Below are 11,066 nucleotides of genomic sequence, written 5' to 3'. Positions count from 1 at the left end.
TGACAATGGTGTCCCACCACATGCACCACATCATAGCGGATGTCACAGAGCAGTGTTATGTGTACAGACTACAGATAGAATGCATGTGTAACATGGATGTCTGTGCAGGTGTGGTTGGTGTGAGATGTGTACATAGCTGTACAGGGGGTGCGGGCACTGTGCCACTGCTGGCAGCAGGACACAGGTATGTTTCTGTGCGATCGTAACCGGGGCCCATTGCATTGCCATGTCTGCAACTCAGTCATGCTGTTCCACAGCATTATATGGTAGACATTGGTGGCACCTCTAATGGCTGCAGACAGGCATTCCATTTGTCTGGTGTACCACATCAGATGTCAGGGGTCCACTACAGCTATGACCGCACTATGTGTGGACAGGGTGAAACGGTGACTACCCACTGCGGATGTACTGTGTGGCAACATGCCTGTAGATATCACCCATGGCCATGTTTGTCTGGTTCATGGACAATTGTGTGTGATGGGCATCGTGTACACACCCCTGTGGTGGCCCATGTGACATACACCCTTACTAGTCTGAGGTGTCACTTTCCCGAAGGCTATGCAGACATTGTGGATGTCTGCTATGTATCGGGGAGGTCATGTCATGGTGTGACAATGTTGCGGACAGACCACCCGTGCATGGGAACATGTGCCATGTCACAATGTGACCCAATGCAGGGGCATAGGTCACAGTGGTAACACCTGTGTGCTGGCCAGATCACAGCTCACTATGTGGTACTTTTGCATACCGCGAAGGCATACCGATGCATACTACACATGCAGCCATTGTGGAACACCTCCGCCATTGTATGCATAGCTGACCGCACATATCACACCGATGGGTTATGTGGTGTCATGCCGGTCTATACTAACGGTTGTATCTACTGTACATGGGTGGGTGTGTGTGGGGGGTGCAACCTGTATACCCTGACTGGGGCAGACCCAGGTGTGCATGTCATACCTGGACACATGGGGGAAAATCTATACATATCATGCCTATTACTAGCAACAGTCTCACCTGCGACAGACCCATGTCTGTGCGACCGCCAGAGGTACCTGTATAGGGGGACACAACAGTATACACATTATCCATTACTATTGCCACGGTAAGCACTGTGCATGTCCATCATGCACCTGTGTGTTAAAGTGCTATGCACATGTCTGCAAACCAACGTAGCATACTGTAGTATGCAGCTTGTGTGGCCATATACCTGGCATGTGTTGCTACATTATGTGGTGTACTATGACACCCCACCTCGTCAGTTATCATACAAACATGCAAGACTGACTTACCAGGCAGCTCCAGGCTCGTTGGTTGGGGGACACCCACCTCCCGATGGGCGAGGGGGTTTTCCTGGGTGTCCCCCGACTGGGCAGGAGCTCCTCCGTGTGTGGGGGGTGGGTTGGTGGCCCCCCACCTTTTTCCCAAACCTTTGTTGGGCTGGCGGGGTTGCGGCCCCCCTTTTGGCCCCTAATTGGCCCGTAGTGGCACTGGGTGGGTTGTGCGGTTTCCCCTTTTTACCCCCGCGGGAAATTGGACCGGGCACATTTTTTGCCCGTATGGCAATGGGTGGAAAATAATTTTATTTTCTGGACAACATTCACTTAAACCTCCTGTCGGCTGAAAGGCCCGGGGGGCCCCCGGGGGCGTGGGGCAAAATTTTCTGTTGGACCTAAAAATGTTGACCCGGGGAAATTTTCCTGCTGTACTGGTACCCGCCCCGGCCCTACATTGGGAATCCCCTGTACAACATTTTACGTTCCCTGGATGCATATGGCATGAACCCCCAGCCGGCGTGGGGGGCCGCACACCCTTAACATGGGCCCTTCATATTGTTTTGCCCCCTTCATCCACACACACCTGTTTTGGGGTGTTGGGCAACCTGCCCGGCCCCCTGTGTTCCATTATCAATTTGGGGGAAGGTCCCCCTGTGACAACAGGAAAGGTTTATGGATGCTGTGGGTTTGTCCCCAGGGAACCCGCCCTTAAACCCAGGGTGGCCCCTGCCACATTTCCTGGGGCCCCTTGATGTGGTGCCTTTTTCCCTCCACCCCAAAACTTTTCATGGGTTTTTGGGCAAGGGCTCATGGTTGGGAATGTAAAACACATGGGAAAAGTGAACCCCCCTGGGGTTTAATTGGGAGGGGGGTCCCTTCCCTAGCATTGGGAAGTTTTAAGGAAAAACACATGTCACCCCAGGGTGGACACTGGCCCTTCTGCGGGGGGCCCCGGTTGGTGGGGGTGTTTTGGGGCCCTGCCCCGGGAGGACTTGATACACATTAACCCTTTCGGGCAGGGCTGCAATTTTTAAACGGGTATGTCCCCCATCATGGCACTGGGGTGGTTTCCCACCCGGGGGTACCCAAAATTTCCCCCGGGGGGCCCGTCCACCCCAAAGTCTTTCTTGGGGAATGGGCCCTTCCCTTTTACACTGGTGTTGGGACACTGGCCTTTGGGGGAAAGGGGGGCCTGCAGGGGCCTTTTGGGGTTGTGTCTGGGCCCTGCAGGATCACACCCCGCCCCTTCAATTTTTAAAACCCCGACAAGGGGTATTGCTTTCGGGGAAATTGGGGCAACACAAGTGCCCCGTTGTGGCCCCCACATTGGGTTTTCCCGGGACATGGTTTTGGGGTTTCCCCGGGGAAATTTACATGGGTTTCCCCATAATGTTTTACATCCAGGGGGTTTCTTTCCAACCCCATTTGTTTGGGGCCCCCCTGGCCACCCTGGGGGCCCCGGGGGGTTTTGGGAACATATATCCAATGTATGGGGCCCGGGAAAGTTCAAAAATACAGGGGAAAAGGTGGTAGTGGGGGTTTCCAACCCTACCCCCCCCTTTTTTACACCCAAAAACCCCTTTTAGTATGTTGGGAACACCTTTGGGGGGGGCAGCTATACTTTCCCTTTTTCCCCCCAGAAAATTCCCCAGGGCCCTACATTACACGATCGGCACAAACCTGTTGTCAGGGCACTATTGGGGTGGTTTCGGGCCAAAATAGCCCCCCTTTTTTGAGGTGTGGCGGCGCAAGACCTTTCGTGCAATGCCCCCACCACAGGGGAAGCCCTGTTCTACCCGTAGGGCCCTGGTGAAGTTGTCACATATTCAAATCCCATTGGGGGTTTTGGGGTCTGTTCCTGTCCAGGGGAGTTTTTGGGGGGCACACAGGGGGATTGGTTTTAAAATTTTCATGGGAACCCTGGGGACTGGTTTTACCGGTACTTCTTGGGTGCTTTTAATTTGTATTAGAAAATGCCACCGTGCCGAACCCGGTGGGAGGGGGGTTTGCCACCCCGCCCATCTCCCGTGGGTTTCACCCCTTTTAAAACCCCTTTGGTTTGTATGTTCGGCGACCTGTGGGGGCCCCTTGGTGGGCATTCCAAAACCCCCTACCTTGCCCTTTCCCCCCATTCCGCCAGAACATTTTCAACGGTTACCCCTGGGAGGACCCCTTCCCCCAGCTTGGAGGCCCCGGACCCTGTTGGGGACACCTTAAAAACACCTGTTGGGACCCCCGGGGGAAAAACAGGCATTCCCAACAGTTCACATCCATGCACCCAATGGCGGCTTGAGGGCTGTGGGGGTCAACAATGCCCCATGACACAAACCCCTTACAACGTGGGCTGCCCTTGGGGATTTTGCCACCCTGTATGGCCCTTGTACAGGTTGGTACATGTATGGTCAAATATATTTGGGGTGTTCTCCCTGTGTGGGATGGGTTCAACAGGGGCTGCATTGGTTTGTTCCCGCACACAGTCATTGTTTTGGGATTTGGTTTTAATGGCAGCCTGGCCCTACTGTGGTGACCGGGACTTCCTTGGGGGTTACCACATTTTACATTTCACGGTATTCCCCGCCTTTACATTTGCCCCCAGGGGTGAAAACGGACCAGCCAAAATGGGAAATGTTCCCCCCATTCTGCACACGGCCCCCACACAGGGGGGCCCGACAATTTTGGGGCCGGGCCCGCCCCGCTTGGAATGGTTGGGTTGTCCGACCCTACCCCCCAAGGCACATCCCGGATTTTAACACACAAAACCCACCTTTCCCGTTTTCAAACATATTTTCCAAAAACAATGGACAATTCCTGCCGGGAAAACCCCGTTTTTGCCGTAGCCTTTTAAACCAAAAGAGGACCCCTGGGGGCCCCCACAGGTTAAAAGCCCGTGTTTTATCCCCCCTTTTACCTGGGTTACCCATTTCACAACCCCCACCCCCGTTCTCCCAAAGACCCCCTGTTGGTGGATCCCCCAGGGGGCAATTCCAAAACATCCCTTTACACTATCCATGCACCATATTTGTGGCGGGTGTGAAACCCCAAATATCCCCTCCCCGGTAAAACATTTGCTTACCCCGTTAAATTTTGGGCCACCCCGGATCATTGGGACAGGCTCTACGGGACATGGGTTTTGGCTGGTTAAAATTCACCCCTCGGTTTTGGGGCTAGCCAATTACAGTGGGATTCCGCAAAAGGGTAGGGGGCCCTTGGCCCATTTTTCCCCCGGACTGGCCTTTTCTGGCCCTTTTACAGGGCCCCGGGGGTATCTGCCAAAGACATTGCCCCCCCCCCCCCCCCCCCCCCCCCCCCCCCCCCCCCCCCCCCCCCCCCCTCCCCCCCCCCCCCCCCGGGGGGGGGGGGGGGGGGGGGGGGGGGGGGGGGGGGGGGGGGGGGGGGGGAAATTTGGGGCCCAAAATTTTTTGCAAGAAGCCCCCCGGGGGTTTCCGGTGGGTTATATTCCCCCCCCATGTTGTGGGGGGTGCCCCCCCCTTTTTCCAACCCCTTTGAAAACCCCCCGGGGGCCCCCCTGGGTTTGGGTCCTCCCCCCTTTGGGGTCCATCACCCAAAGGCTTTCCAGGGTGATATGTGTCCAGGGGCATAGGCTGTACCAATGGATGACATCATGTGTGTGTGTAGGGCCTGTGCATTTACTGGGCATGACTGTGCAGAATGCATGTGGATGTGGTGGAGCCCTACAGTTGTGTCTGCTGTGTGTGGGTATGTGTGTACACAGTTCAGCCATCTGTGATGCCTCCCGGGGTATACTTGGCGGCCCCAGACTGTACAGTGCAGGTTATGCGGCTCACTGTGTCGCCTGCGCGTGACCGTGCCTGCCTGGGTCGCCGGGCACTCCCGGGTGGAGGTATGGGTGGCCACTCTCCGATGACACATGTCGCTGGAACCGTGCCCACGCTGGGACCATCCAGGGCCGGTCCCGTGGCCTGCTGTGTCCTGGTGTGGTTGGTGTAGCACCAGCTGCACTGCTGCTGCTACCAGCACTGTGTGAGTGGGCATGAGAGGTGGCGCCCCGTCGACCTGCACTAGGTGGTGTTGCTGGCCTCTGCCGGGTGTCCTCCCTCACCCTACCAGGTGTTCCAGCACAGACAGCTCAGCTCGCGGATTGACATGCCTCGGTCGAGGATTCCAACCATCTCACCTAACCTCCTGTCAAGAACATCGCCAAGCTGCTGTTGAGCATTAGACAATGACTGGATGTTCTCAATTAAGGAACGGAATGCGGCCCTCTGCAGCCTCTGCCCTTCTTGGTTCTGCCGTTGACGCGTGCCTGTGCGCCATTACAGTCTGAAACATGCGTCTGGTGATACCAGCTGCTGCACCATGCGGCAGGTGCATGTCTAGCAGTGCTCCTCCTACGAGCAGCACCAGCCACATGCCTGTGTGGCACTCACCAGTCATTACACTGGCAACATGGTGTGTCCCCGCACCTTCTGCAGCCACCACACATTCCTGCTCGGTGCCAACAGGCGCTGACTGTCCTTCCTCTATGGGCAGCGGTGATGTGGTATGTGCGGCATCTGAACCGTGTCGCGGGGATGAAGGGACATAGGTGGGATGTTATCCAATGGCACAGCTTCTGCCCGTGGCGACCCTGCCTGTGCCTCATGCACATGGTCATCACCGCTAGTATCTGTGGGGACACTAGCATCAGATGGCCCGCGGGAGGAGCACCTACAGCACCTGTGAATACAAAGACATACCGTAAGTTACATTACACATGCGGACACACACACCACACACACACACACACACACACACACACAACATGCGGACACACCAGCTGACATACACCGCAGACACACACATGCAGACACATCATGCATGTGATATTGCAGGTGGCATGCAGCATTCCCACCACAGCCCAGTGAATGCAGCCCAGACATTAATAGTGGTAGTATGCATACTGCCCTGGAGTGCACACTACATCAAGCAGGTGTCTTTTAGTAGGCTTGCAGTACACACATTCATGGTAGTTTGCATGCATCACCGTGATACACCGTGTGGCCACGGGCGGGTTAACAGTACACATGGCTGGCGTCACTATGTCATGTAAACCCCAAACAATGCGGTAACATGTGGACATGTGACAATGGTGTCCCACCACATGCACCACATCAAAACGGATGTCACAGTGCAGTGTTATGTGTACAGGATACAGATAGAATGCATGTGTAACAAGGATGTCTACAGGTGTGGTTGGTGTGAGCTGTGTACATAGCTGTACAGTGGGAATGCGGGCACTGTGCCACTGCGGCAGCAGGACACAGGTATGTTTCTGTGCGATCGTAACCTGGGCGCATTGCATTGCCATGTCTGCAACTCAGTCATGCTGTTCCACAGCATTATATGGTAGACATTGGTGGCACCTCTAATGGCTGCAGACAGGCATTCCATTTGTCTGGTGTACCACATCAGATGTCCAGGGGGTCCACTACAGCTATGACCACTATGTGTGGACAGGGTGCAGCGGTGACTACCCACTGCGGATGTACTGTGTGGCAACATGCCTGTAGGTATCACCCATGGCCATGTTTGTCTGGTTCATGGACAATTGTGTGTGATGGGCATCGTGTACACATCCCTGTGGTGGCCCATGTGACATACACCCGTACTAGTCTGAGGTGTCACATTCGAAGGCTATGCAGACATTGTGGATGTCTGCTATGTGGAGTGGTAGGTCATGTCATGGTGTGACAATATTCTTGGACAGACCACCGTGCATGGGACATGTCATGTATGTCTAACGATATTGCACCAAATGCAGGGGCATAGGTCACAGTGCGGCGTAACACCTGTGTGCTGTGAATCATCCGCATAATATTTGCACAATGTGCATACGCAAAGGCATACCTATGCATACACACATACATGCATTGTGGACACCTCCACCATTGTAGCCAAAGCTGACTGCATATCACGCGATGGTTGTGGCGTGTCATGCAGTCCTGCCAGTTGCTCCTGCACTATTACATGGGTAATGGCCGGTGGATTGCAACCACCTGGCAGCCACCATTGACTGGGGCAGACTGGAGTGTGCAGCATGTCATACCTGGTTTATACAGGAATATCTGTACACCGTATCATGCCTGTATACCTAGCAACAGTCTCACCTGTGGCAGACCCATGTGTCTTGTCGCGTGCGCCAGGAGTACCTGTATAAGACACGAAACAGTATACACATTATCCGGCTGCGCAGCCCGCGGTAAGCACTGTGCGCTATCACATCATGCGCCTGTGTGTGTTCAACGTATTGCTATGCACATGTCTGCCAAACCTAGCGGCGTAACGCTGTGGTATGCGTGTGAGCGCTACCTGGCAGCCTGTTGCTACATTATGTGGTGTACTATGACACCCACACCTCGTCAGTTATCATACAAACATGCAAGACTGACTTACCAGGCAGCTCCAGGCTCGTTGGTTGGGAGACACCCACCTCCCGATGGCAGCGAGGGTTTCTGCATGTTGTTCCTGGGTGTCCTCAGACTGGCCAGGAGCTCCTCCGTGTGTGTGAGTGGGGGCTGGGTTGGTGGTCCACCACCTGTCCCACCTTGTTGTCTGGCAATTGCGGCCGCTGTTTGCATGCGAATTAGGTCTGTGCAGTGTCTGCGGATCTGCTGGTATGTCGGTTGTGGCCACGTTGTTCACCCTCCTGCGCAAATCCTGCCACAGTCATCAGCTGCTGTGCCTGTAGTGGCACATGGCTGAACAGTATGTCATAGTTGTCTGGAGCAGCGGTATAATCACTTCATCCTCCTGTCGGCTGAAGGCAGGCGGCGGAGCGTGGCATTATCTGTAAGACATAATGATGTTGACAGGTCACATTTACACTGCTGTACTGGCATACTGCTGGACATACATTGCTATGACATGTACAACATCTGCACAGTAATCTCTGCGATGCATCATGGCAGTGACACAGCCGACGTGTTGCCGTCACACCATTGAGCAGTGGGTGTCATATCATATCTGTGTGTCACCTCATCACACTGTAACGCACCATGTTGATGTTAGCCTGCTGTGGACATGTGTACCTGCCTGCACCTGTGTCCATATCAGTTGGCACAGGTCCCCATGTGACAACAGTTCTACTGTTCACCTGGATGCTGTGTATATGTCACTAGACATCCGTACGCGGCCATTATGAACGTCAGCGGTGGCACTGCACACATACACATGGACACCTGTACATGCATGTGTTGTGCCATGTACATCCACACAGCACCTACGGATGTTGGGCAACCTGCCACGGCTCACCTGTGTTGCACATGTGATACACATGGGACAATGTGTAACCATGTGACATTAGCAGGAAAGGTCATGCATAGCATGTGCGCACGCACGTTGTCCACAGCAACACACAGCACCTGTAACACCACAGGGTGCATCACTGCCACATTACTGCTGTGGACGGTTGATAGTGAAAGTGCCTTTTGTCCATCGCACCATGTAGGACTGTGATAGCACGTGCAGCCTTGCTGGGCAGGGCTGCATGGTATGGCAGGGTATGTCACATACATGGCACTGGGATGTGACCCACCTGGGGGGTACTGATATTGGCAGGGTGGCTGTCCATTCCATATGTCATTGCTATGTGTATATGGACATTACACATGTCTATCATCATGGTGTGGACACTGGCCTTATGCAAGGTAGGCTGCATGCTGCTTGGTGGGGGTGTGTCTGGTGCATGCAGGTATCGCACATCCATGCATACACATTAACCCTGACAGGTGCTATGTGCTGCGATATTGTTCAACACAGTGCTGTATGTGCCCACACACTGCTATCCCGTGCACATGGATGGTTGCCTGGACTGACATGGGTACCACATATGTCTACATCCAGTGCCTGCTGCCACCCCATGTCTGCTGGTGCACCGCTGCGCCATCCCCCCACGGGGAGCGTGGTGTTGGGCACAGCATAGGTATCCATGTATGGGGACAGGGATGTTCACATAGCAGGGGCACTGATGGTATTGTCGATCTAACCATACCATTATGGCACCCTCACACATACAACCCATTCATATGTTGTTCAACACTGACACAGCTATACTGCTATGCGGAGACATTCCCAGACGTACATACACAGATGCGTGCACATCTGTCTGTGGCATGGGCTGGACTATTGGTGTGGTTCGGCACATAGCGTGTTTGAGTGTGGCTGGCGCAGACCTACTGTGCACATGTCTACACAGTAAGCCTGTTCTACAGTAGCCATCGGTGATGTGCTGTGCACATATCATATCTGCACATTGTGTTGGTGTCTGTCTGTCCACAGGCCAGTGGTGGGACACACAGGGTTATTGGTGAACATATATGCATGCAACCCTGTACTGCTGTACCGCTAGCTTCGCGGGTGCTAATGTGTCATAGACATGCACACCGTAGCAGAACAGGTGGTAGTGGGTTGCCACCTGTACCCATCTCCTCTTGTGGGTTGCTATCATCCAACACCCTCTTTGTATTGTATCTTCAGGCTATGCACCTGTGTGGGGCATGTGGGCATGCAATGCAGTACTACGTGCCTTTGCACCCATCGCAGAACATGTCACACAGGTACACTGGCAGCCGTACACTTCACAGCTTGCTGACGGCACAACACATGTTGTACACACATAACACATGTCCTGTGGGACATGGTCAAATGTACAGTCATGTCCAACAGTCACATGCCACTGCTACCCTACATAGCGGCTATGCAGGACATGTGGCGGTACAGCAACTGTCACATGTACACGTGCAATGCCCCCTACCTACATCGCGTGGTACTGCCTGTGGGGCATGTGCGTCTGCATCCATGCTATGGCCATAGATGACAGTTGTACATCGATATGTGCAACATACCTCATTGGGTGTTCTCATGTGTGCATGTTCAACATGTCTACGCATTGTTTGTGTCTGTCACACAGTCATTGTTGTGCATGGTTTACATGGCAGCCATGGCGTACTGTGTGTGATTCCAGGTACTTCATTGGGATACCAGCATTGTACATTATCACGGTATTCCAGCCATCACGTAGCCATCCTAGCTGACACTGTTATCCAGCCAGTGGGAGGTGTTCTGCCATCTGCACATCGTCACACAGTGCGAGGGTGGCTGACACCCATTCTGGGGACAGGGTTCTGACGCTGTGGATGTGTGTGATGCTGTCGCGACCATGACTGCCAGATGGTTACATCTGGATGTGTAACATTCACAACACACACCTACCTTCACGTAGCAACACATCATCCACAACAATGGACATTCCTGCCAGAACACTGTGTGCAGTATGTCTGTATGACCACTGCAGGCACCACTGGTGGCCACCAGCATGGCTGCCAACAGCACCAGTGTGTATCCCGTGTGACCATGGGTTACACCATTCACAACACACCTGTCTCAGATGACCCTGTTGTGGTCACAGTGCAGTTCCACACATCATGTTACACTATACATCATGCAGCGATCTGTTCCAGACGTGTGAGCGGCTGTGCAACTCAACATATGCACACATGGCACATCACCTGGTGCAACGTGTGTGTCTTACCACCGTTATTGTGACCACCCTGTGATGGCATTGTACAGGCTCGTGGACTGGGACATGTGATGGCTCAAAGGTATATTCACCCTCGGGTGTGTGTCTAGCCAGGTGTACAGTAGGCAGTGGTCTGCACGGGATACTGTACATTGGCCTACTCTGTCACTGCGACTGTTGACTATGCTCATACTGTACTAATACAGGCATGTGGTATCTGTCCAGTATGACAGTCGTGGTGGACCACACAC

Source organism: Protopterus annectens, chromosome 7.part0 (assembly GCF_019279795.1).
Source record: "Protopterus annectens isolate FY-2018-M chromosome 7.part0, PAN1.0, whole genome shotgun sequence".
Taxonomy (NCBI): domain Eukaryota; kingdom Metazoa; phylum Chordata; order Ceratodontiformes; family Protopteridae; genus Protopterus; species Protopterus annectens.
The sequence above is the reverse complement of the archived record's forward strand: the minus strand, read 5'-3'. Positions refer to the sequence as shown.